The sequence below is a fragment of the Chiroxiphia lanceolata genome, chromosome 6, assembly GCF_009829145.1.
Source record: "Chiroxiphia lanceolata isolate bChiLan1 chromosome 6, bChiLan1.pri, whole genome shotgun sequence".
NCBI lineage: Eukaryota > Metazoa > Chordata > Aves > Passeriformes > Pipridae > Chiroxiphia > Chiroxiphia lanceolata.
Window position 1 is genome coordinate 29,171,539 of NC_045642.1, and position 22,511 is coordinate 29,194,049.

The 22,511-nt window shown below is 36.4% G+C and overlaps 1 protein-coding gene across 7 annotated transcripts in view; it reads right to left on the bottom strand.

Moving 5' to 3' along the window:
• Positions 1 to 22,511, bottom strand: part of SIPA1L1 (signal induced proliferation associated 1 like 1) — a 208,887-nt gene that overhangs the window by 170,230 nt on the left and 16,146 nt on the right. For 5 of the 7 annotated variants that reach the window (XM_032690200.1, XM_032690203.1, XM_032690202.1 and 2 more), the window contains one exon: positions 17,207 to 17,308. The exons of the other annotated variants lie outside the window; for them this stretch is intronic. The gene's annotated coding sequence lies outside the window, so the exon portion shown is untranslated. The remainder of the gene's footprint in view (positions 1 to 17,206; positions 17,309 to 22,511) is intronic. 7 annotated transcript variants of the gene reach the window in all.

Here is a 22,511-nt window from a genome sequence, read left to right on the forward strand (position 1 = left end):
TGTTTTCTGTAGTTATTGTACACATTGCCCTGCCACCGAACAAGATTTCCTTACTATAGAAAGCCTACATATTTTCACAACAGAGCACTCCCTGCATTTCAATTCCACCAGGAACAGATTGAGTCAATCAGATTGTACTGATCATCAAGAAAAAGCAGTCCTATGTCCTACTGCCACAAAGAATAAATTTTAAATTGACTGAAATGTGAATCTACCCTGGATTTTTACTTCCAACTGAAGGAAACGTACAATCCTCTTAACCATGCAGGCAGTAAGAATGGTAACATCTAAAAAAGCAGGTCTTGGCACTCCGTTACTAATACAATGAACAGGTTTTAAGGAAGGTTTGGAATTCACTCAAGAGAAAAACAACCTCATTGCTGTTGCTGCCCTTTCGTCATAACCTGAAAGGCAGACATTCCAAACATGAAGCCTGCTCTACAACAGTTGGAGCCATACCTCTACAGCCTAGTTTACCTTCACTTTCCTCACACGCTTCTCCTTTTTGCTGCATTTTACATTTAATTTTTTGCAGTTACTTGAAAATCCTTGTTTCACCACTCATTTTCCTCGGTAAGAGGAATGTTCATTGTACACTCTATATATTGCCACTTATATACTCCAAACAAGCAGAAAGATGCCTTTCATCCACAAAGGCCTGCAGAAGTATTTCCAGATACATAAAACATTTTTTCAGGGTCAAAAAAGCATAATGGTGTCTCTTTCGGCTAAATTGTGTCTCTTGAATGCTAAATACTTTTTTAAAAAATTTAAGTGCAATTAACACTCTGAAGAAAGAGTACAAAAAAAACTAGGATGCCCATGAAAAATTTTCATACATGTACATAAGTCTAATCCTGTAATTTAGATTTTTTTGAACTAAGTCACATGGCCAAAATACAATCTACAACTGTGTATTGGTCTCTACTTCACCTACTATTTATGATTACAGGACTTCAACCTTTACCCAAACACCCTCTGAGAAAGTCTGTGAAACTGTGCCACTATAATGGCTGAACATTAAACAACCAAACCAAAATGCATTTCACTTCAGACAATTTTAATGTGCTAAGGAAGAAGGTGAGGGGTTTGGTTTGGGGGGTTTTCTTTTTTTCAAAAGATTCATATACTCGAGTTGCTTCATTTTGTCAACCATTACAAAGGCATTGCTGAAATACAGTGTAAGAAAGTAATATTGCTGTGTTTTTCTCAAAAACACAAAGGCAAGTTTCTTGGAGAAAGCAAGAAGGTACTGTTCAGTAGCACCAATTTAGGATTTAAAAGCATTAGAAACAAATACATTTTGGGAATAAATTAATATTTCTAACAAAGCAACCCATTCCTTCCTCTAAACTATACTAATGACAACATTCGGAAGAAGAAAAGTCTCCTTTTCATCACAAGTTTCGCACACATAAGCTCCCATAAAAGTGATGGTTCTCTATTATTACTGTTTTTCATTATATTCCTGTATTACTACCAAAAAAAGTATGCTAGCATTCCCACTAAATGCTTGCTAGCCACCCACATTCAGCTGACAAACCACATGTTTCTCTGGTAGAACTCTTGATAAGTTAAGTACTCCAAGCTCAGAACCTTGGCAGAGAAGGTTCTAACTTCTCCTGTTGGTTTCTGCCTCCAGCATATTATTTGCATCCACTGGGTTCCATCTCTTTTTTTTAAATACAAAAAAAAATTAGAAATTAATTCTTGAAGAAGAATTTCACCTAGTATTCTTATTTGGGATGGCACATTTAAATCCACTGCATAACCCTGTGGGATGCAATGGATGGCAGAGCAGCCATTTCCCAGGTCTGCTGCTTTTCTGCTGGTCAGCTTTTGCAGTGCAGTGTCCTTGGCCCTCCTAAGCAAGTCCTTCCACCACACCTCCAACAAATTTCAAACAAAATCCCAAATCTGTCATCTACAGCTGCCAGAAACACCTCCTCAGATTCACCTGCTCAGAAACTACATTTCTGTTGCAAAAAGAGTTGTGTGCATGTTAAATCAAAAGCAGCTAATAAAAACCTGAAGAGGCAACTGTGGTAACATGAAGATCAGAAAAAAATAGGAGGGAGAGGAGGGTGAATAAGTGTCTGAGGTTCAAAACTCCTCAGTTTTAAACTGAGGGGGACAGTGTAGCTGTACAGCTGTATGAAGTTAAGTAACCAGTACTGAAAAGCCTGCAAACAAACAATTTCACCAGTTACCGGTGCCTTTAAAAAAAAAAGAAAGAAAGGAGAGGAAGGGGAAAAAAAGGTATGTTTTCATGGATTGATTTCCTATATACCAGCTACAAACGTGGTAAAAACAGAATATAGAAAAAACAGCTTAAATACTAAAACAAAACAAAACAAAAAACGACCACCACACCACAACTAGCCAAAACTGTTTACCCTACACTTTTTCTTCCTCCTTTCTTAAAAGGAGACTTGTTTCTTTCCTGTTTTGTTATTAGTCTGGGATTAAGGGGAAACAAGCAGAAGAAATTATGTTTAAATGTAAAGACACCACTTGAAAAAGAACAAGGCCTGCAGGAACTACATTGCCAGTCTTCTCCTCTTGCCCTCTATTATTGTCTGTGATATAATAATCACATATTATATACAGTCATTAATCAAAAGCTTCTCAAAGCTTTTCACAAACATCTAATTAGGCCTTGTAGAAGAAACAGCATTTTTCCATCTTTACAAACAAAGACAAACAGGGACCTGATCCAAGACAATGCCTTGTCTCAACCAGAACTTGTGCATTTACTCTTCACTGCTGTGCTGCCCAGAACTTACCTGGATGTCCTTTTGGGTCTCCCTCTGAGAGCTCTAAAAACACTAGTCTATAAATATACACTTTAAAACTATTTACCAGACCAATCTAGCTGCAGAAAAACTGTTGTTCAAACAAGTTGGAGGGTTTTCTTTGTATTAGACTGAAGCATATCACACAAAGTATTCTAAATACAACTATCAACAGTGCTGCTAAAAACCAGCCTGGCTAAAACAAGCTCTTCAGCCCAAAAACAGCCCAAAAAAAGATATGCAGGAACTAAATGTGCCATGAGCTAAAAGGACATGAGCTTCACTTGAAAAGGAAGTTAAGATTTCAGACCACTCCTTTCCTTGAAAGCACACACAATGAAAACATACCTGTCCAACAAACAAACCCAGACCCCATTTCAGCAATATTCTGACTAATATCTGGGACCTTTAAAGGTCCCTTCCAACCCAAATCACTGTATGAACCATTCTAATACTAATCAACACTACATAAAATTAATAACTAGGAAAATCCATCTCCTGCATGTGAAAACAGTAGAAGACAAAGGTTGTATTTTGCAAACAAAGCCCTTTGCTGTCTTCTTTAGACATGCCATTGTTACCTCTGCCACCTCTGTGCAACAAAGCAACCTCGGTTGCCACCTTGTGTCCTACAGAGCAGGCATTTGAAAGAGAACCTACTCAAGGCTGAAAAAGAGGGGGAAAAAAAAAATCTAACCAAACCTCACAGTGCAAATCCAGGTCCCAGACAAACTTTGTACACAGTCAGTTTAGCTGGAGATATTAATATCCCAAACCACTTGCTTACAGCCAATCAGTCTCACTTGTAAGGGCAAATAAACAAGGCACACTTGGACAAGATCCAAGCCAGCCTATCTTAGCACTCACACAATCCCTGCAGCTGAAACGGAGAAGACGGGGAGGGGGAACTATTTGGTTGTGGGTGAAATACAGGGCCTTTTTCAAACACGCCTTTGGTCTGCCTCGATACGGTGTTTTTCTGAGAATCTGAGCAGTCATACTGCGATGGCATGACTCAACAGGTGCAGACATCTGTCTCATCTACACAAAGGTGTAAAATGAAGAACTGTAGGGTAATGTTAATGAAAATATGCAACACTTCGAACTACTTCACATCATCCCCACCACCTTTATAAAACTTTCTCAATATAGTCAGAAAGTAGTCTCTAATAAAGCTTTGTACAGACAAACTCTCCTTTTCACTGTTTTATCATGATTTATACCTTAAAAACAACCACATTCCTGAAAGCAATTTACTGAATATTAGACTCAAAATAGACTTTTCTTTATGGTGATCTGACAAAGAAGACAAACAAATAAACAAAAGTTTAAAAAAAATCATAAAATTTACATTTATTACACTATATTCACTCTATACGCTGTAATAATACACTGTATTATTAAATAGCTAGCCTTGCAGCTGAAGATGCAATACACCTACTGAGAGTTTAGAAACACCTTTTATAATAAATCAGAATGCAGTTAAAACACATGAGGTGAGAAACCCAAGGAAACAAGAAACATTTGTGAACATGGGCATTTTGCAACAAGCTTAAGCATCCAATCCTTATGTCACTCCTCCTTATCTTTCAGAGTCTCACAATACCCGTAGAAAATGCAAACATTCAATTATGAGTGAGCTGCTATGCAAAGGTAAACCCCTTGCCTCCAGTTCCAAAACAGACAGTGGCTTTGACAGCAAACTGTTATAAATACTCTAGGGGGGGAAAAAAAGCTGCTGGTGCACTTCCGCAACAACACAGAGGGCAGATAACTCCGGACATAGCCTCTACATGTCCCACACCATCCAAAAGTCACTTTAGTCTCTTAACCCCATTACAAATGATAGCCCTGGATCCTCCTAGACCAAGAGATCAGTGCATGAATTCCTAATGCAACTGTGCATTCAATACTAGTGGCTGAGAACATTTCATCGCCTTTTAAAAGAGGGTAAGAATACATCATATTCAATAATCCAATTATGAGCATCTGCACCATCTTCACAGTAGCACTCACATCCACATCCTGGAAAATTGATTTTTTTTACATATTCATTTAGAAATCACACCATCTTTCCTATTTTACAGCCCCATCTTTTCTATTTCACTATCCAGTATTAACCACAAGATTTGATTATCTAAGGAGCCAGACAAACAAACTTTAGCAATTTCCTTTAGAAAAAGTAATTTTATGGGTTTTTTTAAATGAATATGAGCACTAAGGGAGACTAAGTCAAGTTCCACTTGATAATTACTCATTTCTATGAACATGTGTTGACATTTTTTAGCATATGGCCATTTTTTCTAAAGCAGAATCTCAAGCTAAATTTCATGTAAGTGACTTAAACTGTTTCCCAGCACTCATGCTTTTTATTCTTATCTTTACCAGACACAAGACTGCAAGATTTCCTGATAACCACCCACTTGGAATCAAGGGATAAAGAAACCAACACAAACCCAGAGACATTTTGCTATTCTTACTTTCCAAGTGAGCATACTTGGTGCCTAAAAGCAGCTCTACTGAATAGGCAAATCACTTTTTTTTTTAAGTACAAACAGGAAAGGAGGGAGATGTATGTCCAACGTTACCACAACACAGTTGCACCTCCCCATCCCAGTCATATAGGGCCCCCTTCCCTTAACAATATGTACAAGCTGTCACTTTCTGTCCTCTTTACACCTCTCTTCCCACAACCAATGTCTGCCCGTTCTGAACAACCCCCCCACTCTAACATATGTTTCAGAAGTATTTGCTAACTTCGCTTTTACTTCCAGTTTCAGCCTAGCTTTCATTTCAAACCATCTGCAATAAGGATCAATCCAATAACTCACTATCATCAAACCTCTATCGTAAGAAAAAGCATGAGAATATTAGATGCAATAGCATTCACAAAATTGATGAGAAAGTATGGCAATCCAGAAGTGTAAACAACTACAGGACATTCTTTCCACAAGGAAGTCAAGGCACAAACAATTTAGACAATGCATTTTACAGAAAGCAACATTTAGAGAACGCAAAATACAGTCAAATCTTTTATAGAGTATAGCAAGCAAAACAAAATAAACAGGAATATAAAGAAAGTAACGAATTCAAGATACAGAAAATTATGTTTTTAAAGCAATTATGATTTCAATACTATTTTTTCAGTACTTTTACTTGAATACATTCCCTCAAAAATACACTTTAATCAGCACTAGATAGGAAATGTCTTTTATGCTGATATTCTGTGTCTATCACTAGTTTAAAATTTAGAACTTTTTTTTTTTGAACTTCAATTGCATGGGCCCTATCAGCCTATACTGTATTTTCTTGTCTTACAAATTTTTCTATATATTAAAACAAACAAACAAACAAACAAAAAAAACCCCCACCCCCCACAAAAAACCAACACAAATATATTGTAGTTCTCTGTTTTTTGGAAATAATGACCAGATATAGAAAGGAAGTTAATGCAACAAAACTGCAGAAAATTTTCAGATTGTTTTTCTAAAGGAGAAAAAGGAAGAAAGGAAAAGAGCTATTCAGAATTGAGAAGCTTTTCTAAAAAGATTTCAGAACACAGAAACTCACTGGGTTTAATCTTCATATAGCTAGATTATTTTCTTGCATTAAAATGATATGCAAAAGCAAATTTCTATGACATTATAAACAGTAAAATACTGACATTTCACAACTGCATTGGGACAATCCACCACTGCACTCATTGGCATATGATGCTGTGCCTCAGCCACACAACCTCAATTTTTCCTTGTGTCCACACCAGTATGTAGTAAGCAGCAAGTTGGATCACTTCACTGCTCTGTCTGAGAAGCAAAAACAATCCAAAAAGTCAAATAATGAAGGCCTGTGCAGACCCATGAGCTCATGTGATTCACTGTTTATGTGCCAATCTATTAGTACTACTGCAAGAAAGGTAAGCAGAATGCTTCAGCAGAAAGAAATTATGGAGCAGCAGTGCAATTGTAGCCCTGGTTTACCTTCGGCTTGAAACCAAAGCTACATAGGACATTCTCCAAGTTTGTGCACTGTGGGAGTTGCCTTTTGAACAAGATGCACATTTAAAGAATGTCTGGAATCAGTCAGCTCTGTAACCTACCACAAAGATCAAATCTCATTTTCAATAAAGGTTTTAAACTTAATTTTAAGACTCTTGGCCAAATTTTAGCTAAATTACTTTTTTGCTGGTGGTTTCAGAAAAATGCATTTCCACCAGGGAAATCAGTATCTGTATTAGACAACTATGTAGTAGGAAATGGGATATTTAATGAAAACTTTATATTCTCAGACATTTCAAATCCCACTGCATTCATGAAATAACTTTTATGTTTTGTCCTTCACCCTATCTTTTCTGCTCACAAACTGTAATTGCCACAAAACTTCAGGTCAAAGAACACAATAACTTTAATATTATTCCCTGCTGAGGTAGCAAGCCAAACCACGAATTGCAAAGCATCTACTACCTCTAAAATTCCTTTTGAATACAGTAGCCAAAGAACTTTACGGAATTAGGTAATATTCACTTTCAAAATGTCCTGCTTACTCAGAACACTAACGAAATTCTTAATCTTGTATTAATCTTTCTTTTAGAAAGAAATCACCCATAAATTTCAAAATATTTCGGTGTCCAAATGTGAAGCAACATCACACAACTGTTGGGTTTTATTTTTCAGCATGTCTGTACTGAAAGACTAACTTATATATATATATTTTTTTTAAATAACAGACTCAATATTGTTGTTTTTTCCTTCCACTTTTTGTGGTTTAATCCTGGGATGAAAAAAAATTTATCCAAAGGATGGCATTCATGCCGCCAACACACATACAGTTTTTGGCAGGCTACAAAAGAAGTCGGTACTCCTCACAGAGCAGCTCTGTGCTACACAGAGGCTGATGCCAGTAAAATATTAGCCCAAACTGAAGTCTATTATATAAAATATATGCAAGCAGAGTCCATACTATGAAAATTCATTTCTCTTGAGGAGTAGCAAAGTCTTTAAAGGCCTTATAACTAAAAATAAGTTATGGAGTTTGTCTCACTCCACATTTCATTTTTAACTGGAAAAAACCCACTAAATAATACAGAAAGAACAAAAACCACACATGGAAAGCACAACCAAAGACAGAAGATTCCAATGCAAGATATTTCTCTCTCACATGCCTTTAAGTAATTACTGCTCTTAAAGCTCTTTGTCTGTCCTTTGACACTGGAAACAGATGAGGAACTGTATCTTGAATAGAAAAATTGATTCACATAAAGGACAAAAAGAACAGCACTGAAGGTCTGCACATTAATGTTTTTTTACTTACAAATTCAGTAAGCAATAGAAGTTTTTCAGTTCAGTTCATCTTTTGCAGAGTACCACACTTAGTAGCAGCATATAAAAACATTAAACAAAACACAATAAGAAATGCACCATCCTCTATTCCCTGATTCCTCAAAAGCTGATTCCCTGAAATCTGGTACTTTGACACAGCTGCAAGCTTAACTCATAACTCAAGTTATTAGACGGACTTTGCTGCTCAGATTTCTATGAGCAGATACTATTTTCAGGAACTAACAGACCTGTTTGATGAAACAGACCCATTAAACAGACATGAGAGTAAATAACCTTTATAGATACTGCATGCAGCAACTCTCTTCTGGAGTATGAAGACCATAAGTACTCTGAAATACGCATATACACATATTATTATAAGCATATATGGTTAGATATGCTTATACTAATATTCTTGGTAATAATAATGTTGAAGCTGGTCTTAGTGGAACCATGTTCAACACATGAACCAAGTTCTCATGTTGTTTTACATTATTTGTCATTCCTATCATTTCTTCTAGGAACTGATAAAAAAAATCCTGCCACATCACAACATTCTCTTCATTAAATGAACTTTGCTGTTTTATCATAGAATATGCTGAGTTGGAAGTGATCCACTAGGATCATCAAGTCCAGCTCCTGATTTATGCACCTATAACTTCACTGAATCTGGATCAAACTATTTGGCTCCAAAAGATCATCTACCCCACTCTACACTACAAAATAAAAAGCATTACTATGCAAAACATGGCACTGTGCTCCCCACAAAGTCAAAGCAGGTAGTTATAAACTTGGACAATAAATAAAAGCACAAAGCACACATTCATGGTCAATTGTATGACACATAAAACCAGTTTTCTGTTCATTATCCATGTAGAACTCTCATCAAGTCAAAATTTTCTTGTGTAAATATCTATTTGCATGTAATATTTGCATGCAATTATTCCGAGGCAACAAATGAACTTAAAAGGTTGTAACATTTTATGAGATCATCTTTATGCTTATGGGTTATACGCTTTTTAAAAGCAGTGAAAAGCAATTTTTTCAGAAGGCAACAATAAAAGAACCTATTTAGCAAAATATAAATTCAGAAAATTAATCAGAGCAAATGTACAATTGTAAATAAAAACCATTACAACTACTCATTCAACTATTTGCATACTCAAAACATACGTTTGAAAATTCACTCTCAAAAATAAGAAAAAAAATTTTCTGAGGCCATTAATTACAACCATTTCAAAGTTTCGAATAAAAATTCCCCATTCTTGGAATGCAAAGTCCAAAAAATGAAACAAGTCTAAAATTGAAATTCTTGTTGCCAGCACTGATCTCTACATAATTTATTACAGACTATAACAAAAATAACAACAGTAAGAACCTTTGGCAGCATAGCACTGTTCTATATTAATTGGTCACGGCAACCAAGTTTTGCTTTTAAACCCATCTGATAATGAAACCTTTCCAGAAATGTGAGATTATAATGCTGCTTTTCTTAAGAAGTTACAAGGCCTTAATACAGTATGCAGATGAGACGCTGAAATATAAAAGAGTCCTGTTCCTGATTATCAGTGGATATGAGGAATCAGGTACGCTGACCAGGCTTCAAATTCTTTGATTTTTACAAGTCTGTAATTTTTTCATAAGTGAACTACTTCAAATATGTTTTAGGAAGAAACATTATTTTCTGTTTTATTAACTTTCCAACTGCAGAATCTTACAATTTATCTCTAAAATTCAGTATGTAGTTTCAGAAGACAAATCCTTATACTAAATCTTTCAACCTCACTAGACAACTGCAACTTGCTAAGGGAAGGTCAGAAATACACTGTTCTGGACCAGAGAACCCAGAGATTCAACCCTAATGCTCAACCCCATATAGTGTTAACTGCCATAATAACATACCTAGTGAAGCTTGATCTCCTACGCAATTAAAATGTACGCAGATTACACTTACGTGTTTTCTTGAATATGTCAGGGATGCCTCAGATCACCAAAATTAATTTTAAAATATTTTTATTTTCAAACCTGTTAACTAACATCTTCCTCATTCACAAAAGCCTGTTAAAATTTCTTTACTAGAACACTAAACTCCAAATGCTAAGAAAAGTCTTCTTTAATATAGCTTAGAAATTAAAATTTTGTTTTATTATTACAGACTATTACACATAGTATCATGGCATACCAAGATAATACTGCTTCTGTTTTTAAAACTCAGCTTATTGCACACGTATAGTGGAAATATGATTACTCACATTAAACTAATTACAACAAAGATAAATACATTTAAACGGTTCTTTTATCAGTAAAAAACCACTATACAACTATAGTTTTAATTATTTTTAATGTAGGTTAGCCATATCACACTTTCCACTTCCTCTCCCAAAATTTAACAAGAAATAAATAGCAGAAAGTAGTACTCATAACAGGGGAGAAGGTTGTGGGGTGTGTATACAAAAATACAGTAAATATTAATCCATGACAGGAACATCACAAAATCCAGCAACAGCATATCACTTCCTACATTTTGTATTCTCCCAGATTACCCAAAGCTGCTCCATGTCAAGAAATAACTGTCAACAAGTAATTTGGAGGGACCATTTTGCCTCTCAGTAACTTCCTGGCTGAAGCAGCAAGTTCACAGATTACTGTCTCTTACAGTAGTTAATTTACAAATTATTTTCAGTTCCTTATAGTCAGTTTGCAGTTTATGGTCAGCCTGCATTTTACATGTCACCTCCCTATTCAAAAGTCATGATAACTATTAACATCAGTAGAGCAAGTCAGTGGCAAAGAATATCTTTTAAGAACCTTACAAGCATCAATTTCAAAATATACGGTAGATACAAGAGAGATAGCATTTAATTACAGAAATTTACCTGTAAATGTTTTTTTGGAGGGGTTTCTTTCCACTACTTTCATTTACTTGCAGCCTATCTCATCTGTGAAAGCTAAGGCAGATTCTTGGAACTACTGTTGAACTGCAACAGAGTCCCAGGACCCAGCTGGGTACGGAATATCCAAAGTAGTAGAGGACAAGTAGTAATTAAAACATAAAGCAGATAAACTGAAGGCAATCAAGTGCACAGAAGAACAATGTTTCCAGTTAGACAGTCTCCTACCTTCTTCAGGCTTCGGACAGAACCACATCAGTCATTTCACAGCAGTTCTACACACTGGTCCATTTTTATAGAAACTACCATTTTGTTTTCTAGCACTTGAGCTGCCAACAAAAGAAGTTTGACTGATCTTTTAAAGCAGCAAAGAACTAAAAAAAATTAAAATGTATGCTTGCTAACTATCTGCAACAATGACTTGGGATATATGACTAGTAAAAGAAATATCATGGGATATTTCTCAAACAACAGAAGAAGCATTATTGCATTATTATATTACAGAGATCTCTATTTCTGAGAAATAATTATATGGGAGAGCATATCTTCAGAAAACAACACTTATGTAGTTTACTTCAACAGGTACTACAACAAGAACAGGCCACAAAGGAGAATGTTCTCTTTATGGATATTAACATGAAACTTTGAAGGATTTATTTGGTTTATCTTGTAGTCATGTGGGTTTTTTCTGCAATACAAAAGAACAGACTTATCTCAGAAGTATCACAGAGCATCATCATGTTTTTGCAATTAATTTTCAAAAGCAAAATGAAATTACACAAACATTATAATCCATGAAACACTAATTGCATTAGGATTATCATGTGATTATTCAGAATATAATTCTAGAACTAACATATATCACTTGAGACACTATCAGAAACAACTTCGTTCATGTAATACTTCACAAGTATTATATTTGGCATTTTGCAACCCCAGAGCCCAGAGATTTACTCTCTTATAGGTTATCTACAAGTCTCAGAGAAATACTTCTAAAGGCAAACAGACTAGAATTATTCTGACCATCTTTCCCTCACTATCTGAAATGTAACATGGTGCGTTTCAGATATCCTCAAAATCTAGTGCAAATGATTACTTCACATTATTACATTGGCTTTCAAATCCTGCCTGCTACATACCTCTCTACATAGTACAGCTCTGACTGTCAGCTAACCACTGGAATACTGACAGGTCTAAAATACACCTGTCTACAAGCAGCATACCGATTTACCCAGCCAGGGAAGAGGGCAAGGAGGGAGGTTCAGGGAAGGCAGCACCCTGGGAGACTTCCCCTCCACCTGAGTACAGGGAAGAGGTACAAAGGGCTGGCCCAGCACTATCACAGTACTATGTACACAGTTAAACTTAATTGATGTTTAAAGTGTTCAAACAAAGGACCCTGTTAAGTACAGCTGAGATTTACAGTACTTGTTTCTTTCAAAAATGTCATTAAATCAGCTTCTTATTATGCAGCAACAATGAGGAAGTGTTTACAAATAAAACACGCACCTTCCTAAGGGTAGCAAACAAGTCAGGGTGTGGTTGCCTTGCAATTGGCAGGGAACGTGTGTCTTTCAAATATTTCCAGTTCTACCGTGCAGCAGCTTGGGTTTAAGGTAGCATAATGAAACAGGTTAAAACGCATTCAGAGTTATCTCATGCCATTGCCACAACTACAAGGTGTGCCTTTTGGCTCTGCTAGAGATACTCTTTACTATTCATCTTACTTCACTTGCCTGTTCAAAGAAAAACATCATCATTTCTTTACAATAAGTTACATAGTAAAGCACCCTGATTTCCATAAAGAGAAGTCCAACCATTTAGGATTTGTTAAAGGAGACAACAAGAACACAAAAACTATTTGATGCAATATATCCAAAAAGTTCAGGAACATACATGAAAGTTTAAGAGAATAGCAAGATCTCTCATTGAAGCGTCTCAGAGAAACGAAATTCTTATAGGATGAGAGCAACAAATTATCCAGAAATTACAACCAATCCACAAATACAAAGTGGGAGATAGGCAGAGGCAATAAGTTTTTTCAAATGGTGACACAGGAATGAGAAAAGAAGGGAAGAGGATGATGCACTGATAACCTTCCTCAAGGATCTGCACTTTGACCTATGCTTATAAATATAGAGCAAACTGACAGCTGAAGAAACTTTGTAAACTTTGCCAAGCTAAAAAGTTTGAGATTTAGTGAGAATAATCTTGTCTGATTATTCTGATTAGCTACAGAAGGCTTGCACAGCAACAGGCTGAATTAAATCTATTGCCAATAAATGCCATAGGAAGGGTAAAGTAATCTCAAGTGAATCCATGTATAAGCAAGTTTCAAATTTTAGAAGGGAAAACAAAACAGAAATCATCACCACAAGTTTTTTCTTGACTACTGTTTGTCACTTGCATTGTTCAAAAAGATAGAGGGAGTAGAGAAAAAGTTAAGAGATATAGCACAGCTTCTACACAAACAAAAATTATGGATAATTATGGCCTTGGAGGGATGAAAAAAAGGCACAGCTAAAATCATGAACACAATCAGGAAAGAGTTATCCATTACATAGAAGGACTGGTGAAATCTCAGTAAGATAACCAAGTTTAACAAGGAATTTAAAAGCAAGTTTCTTCCCTGCAATATATAACTTTTACCACAGGACAACATCGAGGTCAGAATTCCAGTTTGATTCAAGAAGTGAATCTATTGAAGATCAGGCACTTTTTAACAGAGCACCCTAAATCTGTCATCTCCAATGCTGGCAAGTCCTTAAGCTAGTAGAACGCTATAAATAACAGCTTGTAGTACCTTGTATACGACTTGTAATAACTTCTCTAACATTTTCCTCTCATATTAAAAACAAATAAGGGAAGAGGCACGTTAGCAGTGCTTAGATTTAGCAGGCTTAGATTTAACAGTCCTCAGAACTGATATATGTAAAACAGTATTGTTTAATATGTATCTAAGTCACTCTCAAATGAACAAAAGAATTGTTCTCTCTTTTTTCAGTACATATTATATGCATTTACTGAATGCTACCAGAACTTTCTCCCATCAAACCAAAGTTTTCTAGACACCGTTTGGAGCAGGGCAGAGGGTGGAATGTCACAAGGGTCACAAGTGAGTCACCTGAAACTACACACTAGCAAAGTTGAACAACTTCCTTCGTTAAGGAGTCCCTATAAAATTTGAAACAAATCCCACATATTCCTGTATCATGAGAAGGTTTATACTGGGTTGAAATATGCACATAATGAGAAAAATAAAAAGTTAGATTCTTTTTCATACACCAAATTTTCAACTGCTCAAGGCTTGTATTCAATCCATAAAAACATCTCTTATTTGTAAAGCACATAATTGAAGATTATGCAACTGTATTATGGCAGTCCCAAAATACCATGTGCAGAAAGCACCAAAGCATTTACAGACAATACTTGCCAAACAGTCATTCCATCAAAACCACGACTCAACCACTACTTGAACTAAACTTGTTTGAACCAGATTGAAATATAGATGTACAGTATGTTCATAATGAATTGCAAAACAAATGCCAGGAAAATAAAAATAACACACCTGTTGGAATGCATTTACAGAAGCAATGTGCCATGCACAGAGCTGGCAATAATACCCTCTAGTATAGATTTGAAAGAGGAGACAAAAACACAGTAAGTTTCGTAACAGGAACTCACAGAAAATTCATAAATACCTAAATACCTCACTGACATTGTTTAGGTGGGAACTGCACTGAGAAACAAAACGAGTGACCCACTCCCAACAAGAGGAAAAAACAAAAAGAAGGAGAACCAAGGGATCCGTCACCCATAGATTTCAAGTACAGCTTAAAACATAATTAGATTATTCTCATCCAACAGCTCCGCATTGTGTAAAGAAAGACACTTTGTCTCATCCCAGTTTCTAGTGTCCAAAACAACCTACAAAAATCTCAGTTAATATCCCCATTGCAGAAGGATATAAAACCAAGAGTTACAGAAGAATTGCTGTTACTGTGAATTTTCCCAGAATGAGACAGCAGCTGCACTATATCCGCAAAGGTGCATTTGTTACAACCTGTGTTCTTCTGGGTTTACAGATAAAAGTTATACCAACTCTTTAAAAACATATTTACTAGCTTTACTAGCCTTCAGAGAAGGCAACATATAAACACCCAGAAACACCTGAAGTTACCACTCTACTTTTAGGATGTAATTTGATGAGCAAATCTTTCAGTGCAGCTTCCTGCCTCTCTACTGCCTACTCAGTTGTGCAAGTACGTATGGACAAGGTGGATGAGGACTGAGACAACAAAATGACTCAATGACTTGTGCAGCAGTGACATATCTGGCAGGGGGGCCCAGACGCAAAATCCAGCAGTAGAAAAGGCCCGTCATTATGCAGTTTCAGGTGTAGATCTGACACCCTAGTTCATCATTAAGTATATTATGTTGAATTACCAGTCCCTTTCCTAGGCTGTCAAATCATTTTGAGAGACATCTCTCAATATCAGAACTGCAAAGGAGAGTGAACGAAATCCTGGCCCTCAAAACAAACAAACAAAACAAAACAAAAAACCCAAACAAACAAAACCAAACAAAACCAACCAACCAAAAAACAAAACAAAAACAAACAAACAAACAAAAAAAACATAACAAAAACGAAACAAAAAAACCCACATAAAACCAACCAAACAAACAGAAATGAAACAAAAGCCCCCTCCACGCTATATTCTGTCTTAACAACACATTGCTCCTTTGGGCACATACAAATGGCTCACTAAAATTCAGAAAATGAGGGCCATTTGGCATACAATAGATTAACAAGTAATATCTCTACAGTTTAGCTTAGGTAGGAATTACGTAGGAAATTTTGAAAATTCTACCAAAACCAGTCCAAACTGCAAATGGAGACAAAGTATAAGCTATTTTAGGGAAAAACAGCTGAACTCATTACACTGAAGAGCCTTCCTAAGTACTCCTCAAATGAAGGCACTAAGGAAAAAAGTAGTTAACATTTTCAATAATTTTCTAATCTCCAAGGAGCAAACAGTACCTAAACAATTGTTAGCTTATCTGTACCACCACAGTATGTTTAAACTGCCTTTACTCTTCCTTCAGCTGTCCTTGCTTTAGGAAACATGAAGAAAAAAAAAAACATACCTACACATGGGCAAAGAACTTTCCCTTACTCTATCATGTTATTTAAAAAGAAAAATTGAGCCAAATTCATGTTACCATTGCATTCCAGAAATTACATTTTCTTTGGTAGAAATAAAAGACCTTCAAATGTAAAACCGCTGTACTAACTCAATTTTGCCACAGGATGATTCTTCCTGTCCATCAAAACCCTTCTGAATTCCTACAACCCATTTTTTTAAAATGTCATTCTACTTCTGAGTCCATTAACAATAAGAACAAGAAGTCAGAAACTGTTAAAATGAAGTCTATAGCTATACAGATAAAGGAGTCAAGAGAAATTAAACACAGAAAAATCCAGATACCATTTAACAATACACTGTGGAATAGACCTTCAAAAGAAACAGAAGGTTTCATTCTCAGCCCACTTCTGTTCAATTCTCTTCATAATGTGAGCTTTCTACTGCATGCCAAAAAATCATCAGGCAAAACTTTAGTATCTGACAAGAAAAAATGCTTTTCAAATTCAAATTAAATGCATTTTAGGCTATTTCAGAATCGCTCAGAATCATATTCTGAGTTGGAAAGGACCCAGAAGGATCAACAAGTCCAACCCATACAGGGATCAAACCCACGACCTTGGTGTTATTAGCACCATGCTCTAACCAACTTCAAAGCCAGAAGTTATTGCTGAGTAATAGTCATGACCTTGATATACCAAACCTCATTTATAAGAAAATGCTCTGCTTCTTCCAAGCTTCATAGCCAACATGCCACTTCAGTTTTTTTCTCACATTTCAAAACAAACAGACACTAAAAAATTAACCTCCTCAACAAACTTAGTGTTCTGCCATCATGTATCTACACTGTGGAAAGCACTCCATATCTGCCACTAACATTTTCTAAGGGTAGCTATTCAGAATGATGATATTTTGCCTTATTCTGAAACTGAATTTGACTGCTGTCCTTATCCTTCATAACTTCCTTTGTTCTTTCCACTTATGTGGTAGGAAGTGGTATGTTCTGTATTACAGTAGCCAGATACCCACAAAAGTAAGATTTACACAAGTTGAATTCTTACCCTGCTCATCAATTCCTTTAGATAGCTGTGGGTTCACAAAAATCTTCAGATTTGCTTTCCTGTCAGGTTGACATCTGGCCAAGTCCAAAGAATAGTTTTCATCTAAAATATATCAGAAGTTGGAGATTTGATTGAATGTCAACAGCATCGTGACAGAGATAACACACACACACCCCAAAAAAATCCCTTTTTCCTCCAAAAAGTATTCTAAATCTGTTTTCCTCCTCTGTAAAAGCCTTTTCAAGCAAAGTTTTAGTCACAGTTGCAACCATATAAGCAATTCACAGAGCGAACTGATAAACTGAGTAAGACTACATGGAAAGTTCAATTATGGATGCACCATATGCCTCAATAATCCTTTAGGTATACAAAAGGAATCAATTTGTGCAATTTGTTCAAAACACAAAAAGCCCTTTTGGCAAGATCATCCTTCAGCTGAACCATCAGTTTGAACACTTGCCTGCTGAAAACATCAGTTCACACAGTAATAACAGTAACTAAACTAGCACAGAAGTAACATGGCTCTGAACCACTTGGTTCTGCTAAAGGCACAGATACATTAGGATGGCAGGGGAATTTGCCAGATCCATATGTTTATTAGCCAAAATAACCAGTGGGTTTTTGTTTGGTGGTGATTTTTATTTCCTAATTGACCTTCCTCTGATATTTAAGGTAACCCTTATCTAAGTCTCTCAGCAGTGTACAGCAGTAGCCTTAGATGTACAGACCTACTTCAAAGTTTTGTAACTCAGTTTACCTCTTACTTTATACACGGTCAGAACTGCAAATCAGTAAATTCTAAAACTGAAATATTTATGTCTCAGCAAATGTATACAGTCAAGAAGCCTCTTACATACAACCTCACCAAAAGTCATTATTATCACAACAAAGTAAAAAATTGAAAACATTAGTAACATTTGTTATTAGCCTCAATTTAAAAATACGGAAATCTGATTCTAGATATACGTGTTCTAGTATCAGCTTTTACCTCTTTCTGCAGGCTGGAGTTAAGGGTCACACTTCAGGAAACACAGTAAAAAAGCAGAATGCCAAATCAGTAGCACTTTTTCTTACTAAAGGCTCTCGACCAAAATACAACCTGGTAGAGGTTCAACAGCAGCACTCTCCTGAGGATTTTCTCTCCTCTTCCAGTGGTCATTAGCCAAGTGTTCAACTAATTACTGTTTGATCTACTGTTTAGCACGGATGAAACTATGTGAAGTGGAGTTTAGCTTTTAAAAACAGTCTTCATTTTATCTACTAAAACACATGAAAACAAAGCCTAATCAAGCTAGTATTCTGTACCATTTATTCTCCCACCAGTGAAAAGGGAAGGAAAGACTTCTCAAAAAGATGAAACTCATTAACTGAAGCAATTCTTACACAGCTTTTCAAACACATCAGCTGGAGGGGGGGGGGAATCTACCATGCTGACTACCTGCCCACTAAGCATTAAGTTGCCTCTGCAGATAAGTACTAGTGCTCCACCAGTGCCTCCTGCTCCTCAGTGCTACACAAATTCTTCTATTTGCTCAAGAAAATTTCGATCAGTCTGATGAAGTCATAAGCAACTAAGAATACAAATTTATTAGCAAGCGTAAGAAATTGTAAACACAGGCATCCCTTACAGTTTCAGGCATGATGCAGAGGGAAGGCATTCAGTTCAACCCAGGCCAGGTTTTATGTTTTGTGAAAGGCATATCACCACCTGGGAGCCTCTCTTCTCCAGGCACTCCCTGACAGAGCATTGCACGTGCTATCAGAGCAAGAAACACTGAACCTTCTACAAGCACATGGGCATGAGAAGAGCAGCACTATCACTCTGTATAATTGCCAAGACAGAAAAGGCATTTTAACAGGCATTTCTCTTTTCTTCCTATCAGCTTTTTGGGAGAGAGAGTGGTGTTTTGTGAGGCTTTTTTTAAAGGCATGGAAATCAAAAACTAAAATACATTTACACGTGCTAGATTATTTCTTTGAATTCATCAGTTGGGAAGACAAGAACTAAAATGAAACAGGACTGTATTTGCCTTGGCTGCAGCTGCTTTAGAGCAAGTCTAGTTTCCGCAATTAAACTCGCATTTGGCATATACTGAGAGCCAAGTACAGACAGCAAGGTCTTCGTATTCAACCTTCTTAGCAAAAGCAAAAATGAGCCAACTCAACTCATACTCCAATCAAGACATATCCTAAATGTTTATCTGGAGTAGGCAACTGTTCTAGAAGAAAACGATGACAGAAAGCAGTTTCAAAGTAATTCTCACACATAGGCAAACCTCCCTCTCCAACTAAAGATTGGCTTAGTTAAATATTTCCAGCCATTTTAAAACTGTACTACTTAAAAGATAGTTTTTAATAGAAAAGATGCTTAATAATGCACTTAATGGCAAAGAAAGAAAAATAAATTCAAGTTTATTATACTGCAATTTTCCTCAGCTTATCCATTCTACAAGCAATTCCACATACAGAACAGTTCACACTAAGGAAACTCAAGTCTGAAGTAACGACAGATTTATCTCCCTTCCTCTTATTTTCATTCCCAATTCCTCAGCATTTGTATTTCAAGATTGCATTTCCAGGACACCAGACAGACCCAGAAACAATAACGTCTCTACAGCTTCCCATAAATAAGTCACCCCTACTTTATTTAACCTAAGGCACAGACTCCCTACCCTGAAATACAGTCTTGCATTCTCCTGAAATGTTTATGAATTATATAGATAAACCAAAACGTGAGCTGCTACAAGTTTAGTGAGGTTTAGTTGACCTACATCTACTACAAATATTATTTCAACAGTAAGGCTGAAAAAGTTTATAACCATGAACACCGTGGATGTTTTAAAAGTTGTTTTACAAAAAACAAATCATAGTTTAGAAAACCCACACTTGTGACTACAGAAAGCAAGTTGCAGATGCATTATGAAGTAAGTTCATCCTGTACAAGTGAAAAAAAAAATTAAACCTTCCTCACAGAAATAAAATTCTAAGAGGTATAGAACTCAAGTTAGCTGAATCTCCCTCCATGTGACAACCCACATACTTTCATGGTAGATTAAATGAATCACTTAAATAATCCAAGAAGCCATTCAAATAGGCACTGTTTACATTTTTATCTCATCTGTGTCCACTCATCAAATTAACAGAAAAAAGTAACATTGGCAAGATAGCAAGAGTGGCTCAATTAAACATAATTATGCCTGATAAATCTTTTCCCATTAGGTGTAAGGCAAGACAGCTGTGACAAGCATAGGCTGCAAGCTGATTCGTCCTTACATCCTGAAACACTACATAGTATCTTATAAATGAAGCAAGTGATTCAACCTGCCAACAGCCCACGGCACAAGAGCTGCAGTTGCCAAAAAATAATGCTGCGCAGGTGCCAGCAAGTTTTACCTAAAGTTAGTCTTTGGCAAAAGTCAAAGTCATATGACTGAAAATGTTACCATAGGAGAGGTCTGACCCTAAGCCAAAGGTCCAATTTCTGGATGACCTGGACTCCTCACCAAGACAGCTGTATGGCAGCTTGCTTCTGCTCTGGCAGCACCGTGCAGCCTGTTAGACGGCAAAAGCAATATGGTAAAAGATAAGAGTATCAAGGGCAAAGTGTCTCTTTTCAGTGGTTCATGTGAAAGACTGATTTGCATAGGACAAAAATATCTTTACTGTCTCTCTCTGTTCCCTGCCACTGCTTCATTTCCCTACTCACTGTTTCTTATTAGAATGCCCACTCTTATATTTGTCTTATAAGCATTTATTCTGGCATGACTTCTACTGACTTTGACTATGACACATTAGAATATGGTGCAAAGTCCATCCCTGCATGCAGATCAAACAAACATTAATTTATAAATTGAAAGCTAACACCACGAATAAAGCAGGCAGAAAATACTTTTCCACTCAAAGTCAGAAATCCACAACAGTTTGCTTGATGGTTGGCTTGAAGAAATGCAGCATAAACCAATATAACATGCCACAAAAGGCAAAATACATCAGCAGGATAACTAAAACGGTATGTGACTACTACCAGTTCAATTTAGATGGAAAAAAACTTCAAAGAGCAGGGAAATATATTGATTAAATCTGCAGCTGTGTGAAATAAGTTTGGCTATGAATTAGAAAGTCTATTTCAAGATAAATGATGTAAATAACCCTTTCTGGAAACAGTGATATAGTAAAAAAATTATTCAATCAAAGGTTCCTCATGAATCTAGGAACAAAAATAGACATTTCTGAAAATGCAAAATCTCAAGCTCTAGGTAACATTAAGTTAAAAATATCTGCCTTGCAGTGCTTGTTGGTGCTCTGTCTAAACCCAGTAAATGTCATTGACTTTTACTCACCACTAGTGAGATCTCAGCTAAATGAGCATGCCCAGTTTTAGACTGCTCAGTACAAGACAGATGAACTAAAGAAAGTTCATCAGAGAGAGCACCAAGCAGTTCGGGGGCTGAAGTACATGAGGAACAAGGACAGGCTGAGACACCTGACTTTGTTATTCTGGAGAAGACTTGGGGGATCATCCTGCTTTCTCATCTACCTAAAGGGAGATAATAGCAAAGACTAAACTAAACTCCCTGTCACTGTACACTAAAATTGACACTGTTTAAGCTTTCAGAGGGGCAGGTTGCAGCAGATGTCCTCCAGAGGTCCCTTTCGGCCTAAATAAATCTACAACTCTGATACTACCCATGGAAGCTTTCATCCCAATTTGATGCTAATTTCTGATTATTCAAGTTATTGAATTACTACAGCACAACAGGGAGAGATATGTACAAAAAAAATAGCTTCATGGGGAATGAGTGAGGTTTCCAAAACCACCTGCACAGCATCATATTTGATACAAAACAACCATCACCTAAAAATAAGCAGTAAATTTTGCTCTAATTCCAAGCTGTGCTTTTAGCAATGGTCACAAGTGTGGCAAATAAATGAATGAACAGCAAGGCACAAAAAAATAGCAGTTTCCATGCAGTATAGTTCAGACTACGGTATCAAGCTTTTCTGGAGGTACAAAAGTGAAGCAGTAAACTGTCTTCTATGCATTTTTCCTCATTTTCATACAAAAAAGATGCTGCATTCCCAGAAAACAGAAAAACAGACCTCTAGCAGACTCACAGGTACACATAAAAACTAACTCTTTAAATGCAAGTTTCACATCTAAAGCACATGTCAACCTTCTACAGAAAGACAGGACGTTTCTGTGCATACCTGCAGAAGGACTATGTCACCTGCTTCTACAGGCCAGCAAAACCTGAATTATAAGGATAACGTTCTTTAAAAGCTTTTCAGAAAGCCTGACACATGA